Source organism: Manis pentadactyla, chromosome 1 (genome assembly GCF_030020395.1).
Source record: "Manis pentadactyla isolate mManPen7 chromosome 1, mManPen7.hap1, whole genome shotgun sequence".
Classification (NCBI taxonomy): domain Eukaryota; kingdom Metazoa; phylum Chordata; class Mammalia; order Pholidota; family Manidae; genus Manis; species Manis pentadactyla.
The window spans coordinates 18,057,241-18,070,328 of NC_080019.1; the positions used below are offsets into that span (position 1 = coordinate 18,057,241).

The following is a 13,088-nucleotide window of genomic DNA, read 5'->3' on the forward strand; positions in this document are numbered from 1 at the left end:
GAATAATCTTGTTAGCTAGGAGAGATGGGAAAGGATTGTTAGCATTTTCCTATGAAAGTATGTCAAAATGATTGGCAGCATTAGTAATTTGTTACCAATAATGATAAGTAACACAATTGGCAAACATTTATTTTTTAAATAAATAAAACAGGCCATCTCCACAATAATGTCATTATCAATGATTCATATATTCATGGCTAAGATTTACTTAGCACTTATTTTGTTCCAGGCACTGTGCTAAGGCTGTCCCTTCACATTATTTCATTTAGTCTTCACAACATGTTCAGAATGGCCTCATTATTATCCTCATTTTATGGATGAGAGAAATCAAAGCTCAGAGTGATTAAGGAAGTAGCCTGTTCTCACGTAGCTGGTAAGACGTAGAGCCAGGATCTGAACCCAGGGTACCTAACATGGAAGATACACACTTCGTGGCTTCCTTCTTACTGCAGGAAATTCTAGTGTGTCCATGGGATGGGTCACTCCTTTTTGTGAAGGTTCTTTAATCTCTGGATCAAAGTAGAAAAAGGCTGATAGCTGCTGGCTTTGAGATTTTTATAGGTCAATGACCTCAATTTAGATTGGGTCCTAAGGAGGCCAAGGTCATGTGTTTAACCTTTCTCTTTCTTAGGCAGCAAGCATCACGGCGTTTTGTGGTCTCGGATGAAAATACCTTATCAGCTGCTTTCAACACAAATGTCTCTGTTGAAGAACAGAATGGAGTTACTGTTTAATGTAAATTTAATTCTATTATAAACATATTTCCTCCTATTGACAAGGAGTCTGAACAAGTTAGGGCATTACCATTATCAATATAAATAAATGAAAAATCTAAGTCATTTCTATTTGACATTTCAGGATTGAAAGAGTAAAAAATGGATTTTTGGCTCACACACCAGAAATACAAATATCCAATAGCCAAAGGGTCTGTGAAGAAACAAGGATACAAATGCCAACGTAGTTGAGCAAAACGAGGAGAAATCTACATTTTAAAAAAAGGTATCTTCTATCCATTTCAATTTTCAAATTTTTAAAAGGAAGTCAAATAAACTAATGCAAAATTATCAATGCACTATTTTCATTACAAATCAAACTATAGAGAAACCAAATAATAAATTTGGAAATATGACAGCACTACCATAGTCTGCTGTGGAAATGCAGTATATTCTAGTTACAGGTTCTCTCCTGCTGTAGGTTAGGTGTATATATTTTACTCCTGTGTTCTAACTTGGTCATTTTTCAAAGCATCTCTTCCTATCCTTTCTCTTTACACAGATCTTAAATATAATAGACAATCAATTAGTATCTGTTGATTTGATTAAAATTTCACTAATTACAGGCATAGGAGAGAAAACATGCATTGATGTTCGATACGTCAATTAACGTAGTAAATCACAAAGCTGAGATGTCCCAGTTTGTCCCTGATGCACCACTTCCTACCCTACAACAGAAAGCCATACCTTTAACTTTAATGATGGAAGTTCAACATTCTGTGGAGACTTCACCAATATAATCTTTGCCTCACCTTCTGTGAACTACGGAGAAGGCACATTATTACTTCTAGTTTGCAGAAAGCCTGAGGCTTGGATCGGCTAATTGCTTGCCTAAAGTCCTATAGTAAAATTCAGACTGGGAGTGAACTAGTTTGAACTCAGCACCGTCTTCGCTTCATATTCCTTGCCTCCCCACATGCTGGAGTTCAGCTTCTTAATCACATCACATACCAAAGAGTTTGCATAACTAATCAGGCCTCAAACTGTACACTGTATTATAGAACATGGACTATAGTGGAGAACAGATGTCACCATCAGAATCTTGTTTTCTGCTTTTTCCCAATTTTGGCATGTGCACATTTGTAACCTTAATGTTGCATGAACAAAGATACTGGCAGTTAACATTAATATGGGAACTCACAAATGCTCCTTGAATTGGACCGCTGCCACATTCTGATTTCAATGGCATATGGCTGCTTTTCCAGCGTATGAATTTGCCTCAAGGTCCTGATGGTGTCTTCTGAACTGAAAGTGTGGTCACATTCTAATCATACAGAAGATGATGTCAGCTGAAACTCCTAGAGATAGCTATACCTCTCATTTATAAAGCATACACATACCCAACACTGGTAAAGGCCGATGGAAAAGCTCTTTCCCTGTCAAGACTCAATCCACAGAGCCATTCAGTTGAAGAAACCAGTAACATGCACAGCAGAAGAGGTCACCAAGTAACACCAAATCTCAAATACTGTTCTGGCAGGTAACCACGGGTAAAAAATGAGCTTCCAAAGGCAGGGCTTTCAGATGGACTGGCATGTCTCTTTCCTCTTTCAAACTGAAGATGTAACCAAAATGGCCAACTACAATATACAGACCAGGTCTGTCACCCACATGTGCCTGCCAAAGGACATCAGAATCACTGTCACCTGCTTGTGAGGAGTGACTGCATCTGCTTATTCCCTCATTGCATTATTTATAGACGTTATTCTCGCATAATTTAGGCACCATGATGATCACAAGTATGCCCTTTTAACCCAATCATTTTTGCCCTAAGTGACAGAATGGGGAAGGGCTAAATCATGATTTGATTAGGTTCATGTGTGTGGGGCAAGGGCTATGTTTAAAGGAAGGGAAGGAGAAGCAGCTGTCCTGTTTCTGGACTTCTTTGCTGAGAGGATGTCTTATACCAATGGCTCCTCACCTAAGGTTTCGAATTCCCTTTCAATTTAATTTAGAACCAGTCAGTTAAGTCAAATAAAAATATGTAAAAGAGAGCTGGTTGTTGATTCTGGGCACTCATATATTTGGCCTGAGTAGTTAAATGATCGTGTCTCTAGGTGGAGATAAAAATGGCCTCCTGAATGCAGTCAGGAGCTCCATGTGACTCCACTGAGTGGGCTCAGTGTCTACCTATCAGAAGGACACTAATGTCCTCTATCCTGTTAAATCAGGAAGGGTGTAACCATTTGATTCCACAGGGTAGGAAAACTTGCCATTGGCAACCATGGAGGGAAGGGACTCTTACTTCATTTCTTCATTTCAATTATCAGCTTGAAAGGAGGTTCTTTACCTTTCAGGTGGAGGGCTGCTTAAGAACAAATGTTCCAAAAATAAATTATTGTTATATGCAGATACGTTTGCACTTGTCTGTGCACACAATATGACTTCACTGGAAAAATGCCCATGAAACTGGTAACACCGGTTGAGTAGTGCAGAAGGGCAAAGGGAGAGGGGGCGGCCAGAAGGCGCGGGAGTAAGGAGCAGTGAACTGGTGGTGGGGAGGAGGGTGGGAAGGACAGCGTATTTTATCACTTAAAAATCGAACTTCTAACCAACTCTGAACATTTGGAATCATCTCTCCTTTTACTCTCTTAATACCTGTGCAGAACATGTAGTCACACCACCAGTAATAAAACTTACTGAGAACTAATGATGCACCAGGTGCTCTGAAAGGTACCTGATGTAAGTTACATCATTTGCTTCTCCTAACAAACTGTGTGGTAGGTGCCCTTCCCTTTTCACAGATACTGAACCAATCCACACACACACACACACACACACACACACTGGCCTCCCAAGGATCATGCCAAGACAGAGGCAAGGTCAAAGACACTGTATTACGTTTTATAAAGTATTTTGGTCTCTTAGGGTCACACAATTCTGAGACTGCAATTGCAATAACGATTAACCAATAGAATCTTTAGTAGAATCTAATATTGCACAACAAATATTAGAGGTGTTGACGCGTTTCCCACAAATGTATCATATCTAGCTCAAGTCAGAGTGTGGGTTTCTCTGTGTCGGATAAAAGAGACTCTACAGGACAAAGTTAAGTACAGATCTTGCTCTCAAAGGTAAACTATTTGCCTGCAGGTAAAATCATTTTTGAAAACTTCAGCTGACCTTTACAGACATTTCCCCTACAGCTCTTGTAATAATAGCCAGAGGATGATCTTCCTATCAAGTTACAATTATTTACTCTGATTCACCTGGGTCTTCTGCTTTGTTGAAGTTGGCTAAGGAGAGGTTGTGACGTCCCTGAGCTTTAAGAGATTATTCACAGTCCCTCTTCTCACAAGCTGCCTTATAGGAAAAGGACTTGCTCCCCTTTGCTCTGAAACGTGTTCACGGGTGTAGGGCCACCAGTCCTCATTGTCGTGTGCTGCTTCTGTGCCTTTCTGCTTCCTGTATTCGTTTATTTTAAAAAGAGAAAGGAAAAGAGTGGAATCCTTCTTTTTCTGTTTAGAGGAATTAACACTCTACGACCTGTTTCTTCAAGTTATGAATAATTTTTAAGCATTATACTATAATACGCTGATTTTTAAGAGATCAAAGCTTCTGTGGTAGAAATGGAAATGATTTATTCTCTTTGTATTGTTAAATTCACATGCCCTCTGAGGGCTTACTATTCAGCCTAGTAAATATTTTGACACATCAGTCTTAATAATTTTCATTTCCATATGAGTGGATGAAATTGTTTTCACCATTTTCTTTTGATAAAATAATAATTGCCATAATGACTCATTGTCATTCTTCCTTACTGAATTTAAGATTAAATGGATGAAGAATCATCCTATTAAATTTTATGTTGTGAGGACCGAAGGGATTTTAAGAGGAAAATCAAGACAAAAAAACGTGTGTATTCAAGTATGGCCATCCCCACTGACTTCCTGTTCACATCAGAGTATGTTCACAGTCTATAGGAACATACTGCCTTCCATACCACAATAGACACAATCTGCATTTTTGTCAGTTCACAGGGTAAAACACTGACCTGCTTTCAAAATGTACACTAGTAAAAAGTATGACATGATCTAACGATGAACATGTGCGTTTTGGGGAACAAACACAGGCTTTTCTCTGATACACACAACATGCACACATATGTATGTTCACAGCTTTAAATATATTCTAACCTTTTTTTAGGCATTTGCGTCTTAGAACTGATGAGGCAGAATGTCAGGTAAGGATGTCTGCTATAAGATTTTGAAACCCGAAATACTGTAGGAAGTCAGACAGCCACTGTGTATAGGTCTTCTGAGTTGCAATGTGCTCACTATGAGTTCTTAAATTCCTTTACTGAGTAAAGAAAGAACTATCTTGAGTTTAATGAACTTTGTTGATCAAACCAAAAATCTCGGACGTCTGTTGAGAAATCAACAACGTACAGTGATGTTTTTACAGCTGACAATGCAAATGGAGCATCAGTTGTCTACACTGAATTTTTGCCTTGTCCACCAATGTGGCTCTGATGTAAGAAATTGGCAATCCACTGGCTCATGAGTTGGCTTGAATCTACATCAATCTTAGTTTAGTCTTGTTCTTTTCAATCAAATCCCACATTTTAAAACTTTATTGCGGGTGGGAGCTACAACTCAAAATTAGATCAAAGGAACAAATATTTAGTGAAATTTGAAAATCAAATGAAATTAACAGACATTACGCACTAATAAATTAAGGCTCAAATCAGTTGATATGAAATCAGCTGGTCAGGTGCCAGAATCCCCTGCAATGATAACGATGTTGAGAGCTCTTAGCAGTACTCACTATGTTAGGCACTGTGCTGAGTGTTTTATGTGTATTACTCCACGAATCCTCACCCCATGAGTTAGGTATTACTATAATCAATTTACAAGGAAAGAAATCCAGGCAGAAAGAGTGGAAGAAAACTTGCTAAAATTGACTAAGCTAGGAAGTGCTGGAGCTAAGATTGGAACCCTTACTGTCTCTCGTGATTTAGGATTGATGTAACAGACTGAAATAACAGGCCATTGTAGGCACCATCACTGTCTGCAACCTCTATCTTGACCAAAGGCCATCTGGAATTATTAAGCAGTCTCTGAGTTCCTCGACCTTGAATTAATCTAAGACAAGATATCTGGGGCAGAGACTGCTAGTTGTTCTCCAACATCCAAGCTTTTCTTCTTCCTTTAATCAAGGAACCCCTGAGTTTTAGCTGGGCACATGGCTGCACAATGAAACAGTCTTGTCAGTCTCCCTAACAGCTAAGTGTGGCCACATGACCAAATTCTAGACAACAGGATGAGTGAAAGTGATGTGCACAACCTCTGGATCTTCCCATAAAAGGAGGGTCGTGCCCTCAACTTTTATCTTACCTTCCTGCTGTTTAGGGTGTGGGGGTGATAGGGGCAGTTGGAGCAGCCACCCTGGGCCATAAAACAGGAGCCATATGCCAAGGATGGCAGAACAACAAGCTAGAAGGAGCCTGAGCACTCTGGAGCCCCCACGTCCCCACACTATTTATACTCTGGCTTCTATATACGAGAGAAATAAACTTCTACCTTATTTATTAAGCCACTGTTATTTTGGCTTTTTTACAGCTGTCAAAGCTTTATCCTAACCCGATACATGTGATTTTTTTTTGCCATTTAAAATATGCTCAGTTAGTTTATAGGGATTAAGACACCTACTCTATAGAGCACGTTTTCTGTTTCCTGAGAGTTTAGTGATAATTCATGAGCAAGAGACTGTCACATTTGATGCCTGCTTTTCAGGCCACTGTTACACTGAAATAGTGACACAACTGCCTGGTTATTTAAGTTCAAGTGTTAATCCAGTTATTTAAATACCCAAACAGCAGCTGACAAACTTGAATAATTTCCAAAGTACATGTTTATGCACAGTTGAAGCAGTGTAATATAATTTGTATGTATATCTGGTCTGTGAGTTTTGGTTTTCAGTTCTCCCGTTACGTGCATGCGCCAATACCTAAGGCAGGGTTCCTACCTCAGCACCCTGACATTGTGGACCAGATCATTTTGTTGTAGGGCCTTTGCATTTTAAGATGTTTAACAGCTTCTCTGGTTACTACCTATAGGTGACCAGTAGCATTTGTCCTTTGTCATGACAATTAGAATCATCAGACATTGCTAAACATCCCTTGGGGGACAAAGTCACCCCCCAGTGGGAACTCATACATCTCACGTAACCTAGGTTTCAGATTTTGAGAAAGCAGAGACTGTGCCTACTTAAAAAATTCCAGCAGGGCAGGAGATACAGACAGGTAGGTCCTTAATATACTTTCAATGATATGGTGCCCCTGGTGATTACCAGGGCCAAGGAGCATGAGCCAGTTCTTATTTTTTAAATTAAGAAGTTCACTGAGCTTTCAATAAGAAAACTCAAAAGGCAGTAAAAAAGTCATAGGCATAATTCTGAGTACATGTAACTATTAGTCCAACTTCCTCTACCCAAGGTTAAGATGGAAATAATTGCCTATGTGAAGTAAGAAGAAAAACCCTCTATTAGGAATGGAATTCTTTTATGGAAGCTCTAATGACAGTAGAAAAGCTGACCCTTTCAGAATGGACAGCACTGCCTTATTAAACCTCCAGTTCCTTTAGCCTTCAGATGTTGCTAGCACTGTACTTCCAGACATCTGGATATTACATATGTGTAATAAGTGAGAATTATTTGCAGGTATTTTTAAATATGGGAGCTTTCTTAGCCCCACCAGTGAAGTTCATCTACTTTGATATCTCCATAATACTGAGCTTTGAAGTTTTGACAAATGGAAACCTTTTTATGCTCCATGAGATCAGCTCATTCAAAGCAAACAATATCTCCAAAATCTCTTTCCAGTTAGAAAGAGTGGGGAAGAATGTATTTTTAAAAAGAAACGTTGGACCCATCACATGTCCTCAGATGGGACTCCGGGGGTGCAGGGAGGAAAAGGCTGTCGCCCTGCATTTCTTTCAGCTCACTGCCCCCATCAGGAAGGCCCCCAGCACCTTTGACATGACTGATGATTGTCAGGGTGTGGGACGCCGATCAATTTGATGTTCATTTTCATCAACATAGCAGAAGTAATGCCCCACAGGTGGAATGGAAATTACATTATGTCTTAATTGAAAGAATTCTCTCTTTGCTGATTTCTGGAGTGGGTGGAATCCAAGACACAGCTTCATCCCCCTTTCAGTACATTGCCTTTAAAAGCTTAGCTGCTGCTGAAATCCATCATTTCCAGCAACCAAAAAACTCCATTATTTCAGTCTGAGCGTTTTACCATTCATGGGAGGGTGGGGGGTGGGAAGGGGACGGCAGGGAGGGTGAGCTGCTGCTATTCATAGGGAGAGATTTTTTTTTTAATGGAAATTAAGGGCAATATACTGGGGAGAGATGGTCATTTACCCCTTACCTAACACACTGAGCAAGAATGAAGCTGGCCATGGTCATAGCCATCTACATCCAAGGAGGTGCAAAGCCAAAGACTGGTTTCTGATATTAAGAGCACTGAGAGTTCAATTAATGGCTAAATGTGGCATTAAAAAAAAATTCTTCTGTCTTTTTCCTCCCACTTAAGTTCACTTTGTCATCACTTTAAGATTTTGAAAAGCAATTCTGAGACATTTGTTCTTCGATGAGATTCACTCAAACGTAAAACATCCTTACTTTCTCTTTCCTACTGAGATACAAAGCCCCGTATGACCAGATCCCACTGGGAAAGGGTTCGGTTCCTTTTGTTTTGCCTGTTTTTAGTACAGTGGGGCCAACTTCAAAGGCCTGGCTTGGGCGTGATCCAATCAGCTCATTAAGGATAGGAGTTGGGGTCCACGATGTGTTTGGAACAAACCAGCCTGTTGAATTCACACCAAAGCAGTTGGCACCAAGGTTGATGGTTCTTGGATTAGCCAAAAGGTAACTCAAAGGTGGGAGACGACTCCAGGTATCTTTATCTGTCAGCCCCAGTGATGGTCAGATTTCTGGTTGTGACCCCCCTGGCAGATCATGAAATGAACTTAGTGAGGCTCAACCAACATTTAAAAAAAAAGGTGAAAGTTTATAGGATAGGTTAGAAAATATCAGATATGGTGCATGTGTGAAGATTGTTTAACTTACCTATCTTTATCAATCAAGCAATCAACCAACCTATCTCTAGGCATTTTACACTGTCATTTCACCCCCACACACATCTATACACATACATGAACATGTGAAATTAACTCTGGGTTCTTATCAAACAAGTTTGAAAACCACCCCCTCTACATCATTCATCCTTTGTTATGATGAATTATTTTAAGGGTCTACATGTAGTAAAACCAATGCATAAAACCACAAATACCTTTTTCTTAGTGAAGATTAAAAATTCTTTCTTTCTTGGTTGGACGTTAATCCCACCAACCTCAGCAATTTGAAAAAAATCAGGCCATGCTAGTTACCACCTTCAAGAGGGTAAGAAAATCACTTCTTTGTTCGCAGTGTTATCAGGATTCCTCCTATTTCTTCAATTGCACAAATAAAGGCAGTCATGTTTGAATCCAGCTGTTTGCAAAAGGATTTAGAAAGCATCGTGGATATAATCTGAGAGGGGTTAGTATCACCTTGAGAACGTCAACCACACAATCTGACCTGTGAGTCGTCTTCTCTACCTTCGTTCTGAGCAGAGAGAAGTTTTTCCAATTAATCAAAGGATTCCTTATGAATCAGTGTATACGACTCCCCAAGACTCTTAAGAACATAATAGAGTCAGCGGTATCATTTAGCTTGAGCCAGTAATGATTTCCCAAAGGTCTAACGCAGGTTTATCCCAGTTCCCCAATAAAATGAAAATGACATAAAAGCACTCAGTGTGCTAAGCACACAGGAGCACCCCAGTTGGGTTATTTATGCATACAAAGAAAAATCCAGTTTATCAAAATGGACGCAGTTTTCCTTAAATTCATTTCTTTTTGTTTTAACTTGCTCTAACCTATGGTGTGTTACCTTGGAAAGAGGGGCCACTATTGCTAGGGAACAATTAGTCAACGAAAACCTTTTTTTTTTAAAACTATAATATCTCTATTTTAAATCTATAAATCTTCATTTTGTAGTGGAAATGTCCATTTCAGATAGCAAGCCCTTTTATAGATTTTGAACAGTTTGCTTTCCTTGTCCCTTTTATGCCAAAAGGAAACAGAAACACCTGCATACATTAGTGAAAATGGATGTAAATGGACCACTTGTAAAGGTTTCTCCTCTCTCCACCCTTGCCTCTTACCCCAGTGAATTTCCAAGTTTGCACCATCCTGGAGGAAACTGTAATTCAGACTCATTCTCTAGCTCAATATTAAGTAGCCCATCTCACAGTTTGCCAGCAGGCTTATTTTACCACTGAAACATTTTATCTCCCTCCCTATCTCAGCAAACTGCCTCTGAATGGCTTCGCTGAAAAATGGCGTGGTCACAGGCCTAAACTAGAGAATCACCTGCTTTACTCTGGTGGCTAAAAAAAACACTTAAACCAAAAATTTAGCTGAACAGTATATTTATATAATGCAAGTCTTGAAAAGTCCATAAAGAATCTACATTTCCTCAGATATTATGGATAACAAAATATTTTTAAGAAGGATTTCAATATCTGAGGATTATTGGAGATAGTTGGGAAGTAGTGTATTTAGCTGAAAGGTTGTCTTGAAGCTGAGCTCTTCAGGGATGGTGATGACCTTACTTAGTCACTAGGCTTTTGATAGTTTAGTACATGGTGGTGTTTTTACATATGGGAGGAAATGGAATTCCTTAGGAAGTCCGTGAACGGGGCTAAGGCATAGAACCTACTCTAAGTCATATTATGTACTAGCAAATATGGGCTCTTCTGATAGTCAGTCATGCACATAGGTAACAAATATTTGGGAATTCTGTTGTAAATAACAAATGTTAATGTCTAACACAATCTAATTTGGTATAACATTTGTAGAATGGCATCATTAGTGGGTTTAGGATCGTAAATCACCTCTTCAACGGCAGAATTGGCAAAACACACATATACAATTGCCTCTGGGCCCACTTTGTGAGCATCTGTTAGAGAAATTCGCAGTATTGGTGAATTCATGGTTACCTGACATAGCTCTTTATAAAAAATGCTGGAGCAATTCTTGTGTGAAGTTAAATTCACCTTTCTTATGAAGGCAGTCTCTTTTCTACAACGAATTCTAAATGGTTTTGTCTTGTCATTATAAAATTCTGATTCCAAATTCTGTTCACTTTCTGAGCTCTTTTTATTATTAGCGTGAGTATTATAGACTTTTCTCCATAAATATTCAGTTAAATATCTAGGTAGTCATTTTAAACTGATTACAAAAAAAAAATTTCTTTCAACTAAACATAATAAATAAAAATATAATCCCTCCTGTACAACTTAATAGTAAGAAAAACTAAATGAGGTGGGCAACACTCACCATCAATAATTATTGAATGGATAGGTGCAGATCCCTTCCACTATAATAAGTGATACCCAGCAAATTAAATTAACTTTCTTTGCCTCTGTTATCTTTATGCAGGGCCTCTTAGTTTCCTTTGAGCCTTTCAAGGGATCTTAATAGGGTTTTAAAGCTTAAACAAGAAAGAGTCAGATGAACTTGTTTAAATGGAAGTGAGATTATGTCATTTCTTGGCTCAAACATTCCAATGGTTCCTGGCATACTTGCAATACAAGCCCAAGTCCTTCTCTTCACCAACAGGCCTTATGAACTACTCCCCCTCCCTCCCCTCCTGCCTCCCTTCTCTTCCTCTGTAACTTCTTCAAGCAAAGCTCATCCTCAACTCAGAGCCTTGCAGTTAGTGCTCCCTTACCCAGAACACCCAGAACCCCACCACCTGCCCTGCTGTGACTTCCTCTTGCACTCGCTCCAAGAATCTGCCTGAATTGCACCTCATTGGGGGGAACATTTCTCACCACCCTACCTTAGATGATCCCTTCCCAATCACCTCACCCCCCCTCCCCTGGGACCTTGCTTTGTTTTTTCATGATGCTATTATATATATATATATATATAACTGTATATTACCTATAAATATATATTAGATATTTCATGATGTTATTATATATGTGTGTATATAGTATATACACACTGTATAATTACTTGTTATTGTCTGCCTCTCCCCCTGGGGTATAAACCTCCTAAGGACAGTAACTTTGTTTTGATCACTGCTGTTCCCCAGGACCTAAAAAGTAGCTGGTATATAATAGCTGCTCAATTAGTATTTGTTGAATGACTGACAGACCTTTTTTTTCACCCCTGTGGTACATACACCTCACAACAGCTTCTCACACTATTCATCAAATACTTAACGGTACTCAGATCCTTTTATACTTATTTCTCATTTTATGGCATCTCCTTATCCTTGGATACTGATGATAAAGAATGAAAATAATCTAAAGGGAAAGTGAATGGACCTTTCTAATCACTGAGATGTTCTTCTAATTTCTGATCTGTTAGGAAACTAAATAGATGCAACAGAAATGTGAATGCCCATTATACATTTTGTTGTAACTACTGGAAATGTCCTTCATTAGCAGCTATTTTATTATTTTATTAATTATACCTAAGTGAATGATTTATGAGATCAATAATATAATGCAATACTCAATGGACTGTTCCCTTAAATGCTATATTCAAGAACGAAGTTAAGTAAGATGGTGTGCGGTTCTTCTCTAACAGCTGGTAGCCTAGGATAAATTTGATTTATTGATCTCTCTTGTAAGGTTAAAAATAAGTAACCATCCTCAAACTTCAATCTGTCCTCAAGTGAGTTTAGTAAGCACCCAAATTGAAATACGTACTTAAATGACTATGGTCAAAGTACAAATTTTCTATGAAGATTTCACAACTCTTTGTTAATCACTTATGGGATTTTTAACATAAAATTTTGGAAACGACTGCCTTTGAACACAAGATATTTAGAAGCCTTGGACAAAGGTCCATCTTGTGTGTGACCACAATAATTATTACACTATAACTCAAAACATCATGAGCCTTATCTTTGCTCCTTAACAACTTATGTCCTCTAGTAAATTTGCTTTTTGCTTTATAAAATTGTTCTTTGCTTATTACAGGAAACTAGAAAAACACAGACAAGTGGGGAAAAAAATCACCCCACAATCCACAGATCCCACCATCACCCAAAGACAACTGCTATGAGCATTTTAGTGAACTTTCAATTTATTCCTTTTTCATGTCCAAATGGCTTGTTTAAAAAGCATTAATTACTATGAAAGGCATGTAATTCAAGGCAAGTCTTAGTATGACACCAGTGATGATATTTTAAAAATACCACATTTTCAAGTGATAAAAGTAACAGTTGGGAGATAGACCGGAG

The 13,088-nt window shown here is 38.7% G+C and overlaps 1 protein-coding gene across 7 annotated transcripts in view; it reads right to left on the minus strand.

The window, feature by feature from the left end:
• Positions 1–13,088, minus strand: part of ZNF827 (zinc finger protein 827) — a 162,295-nt gene that overhangs the window by 28,513 nt on the left and 120,694 nt on the right. The window lies entirely within an intron of this gene.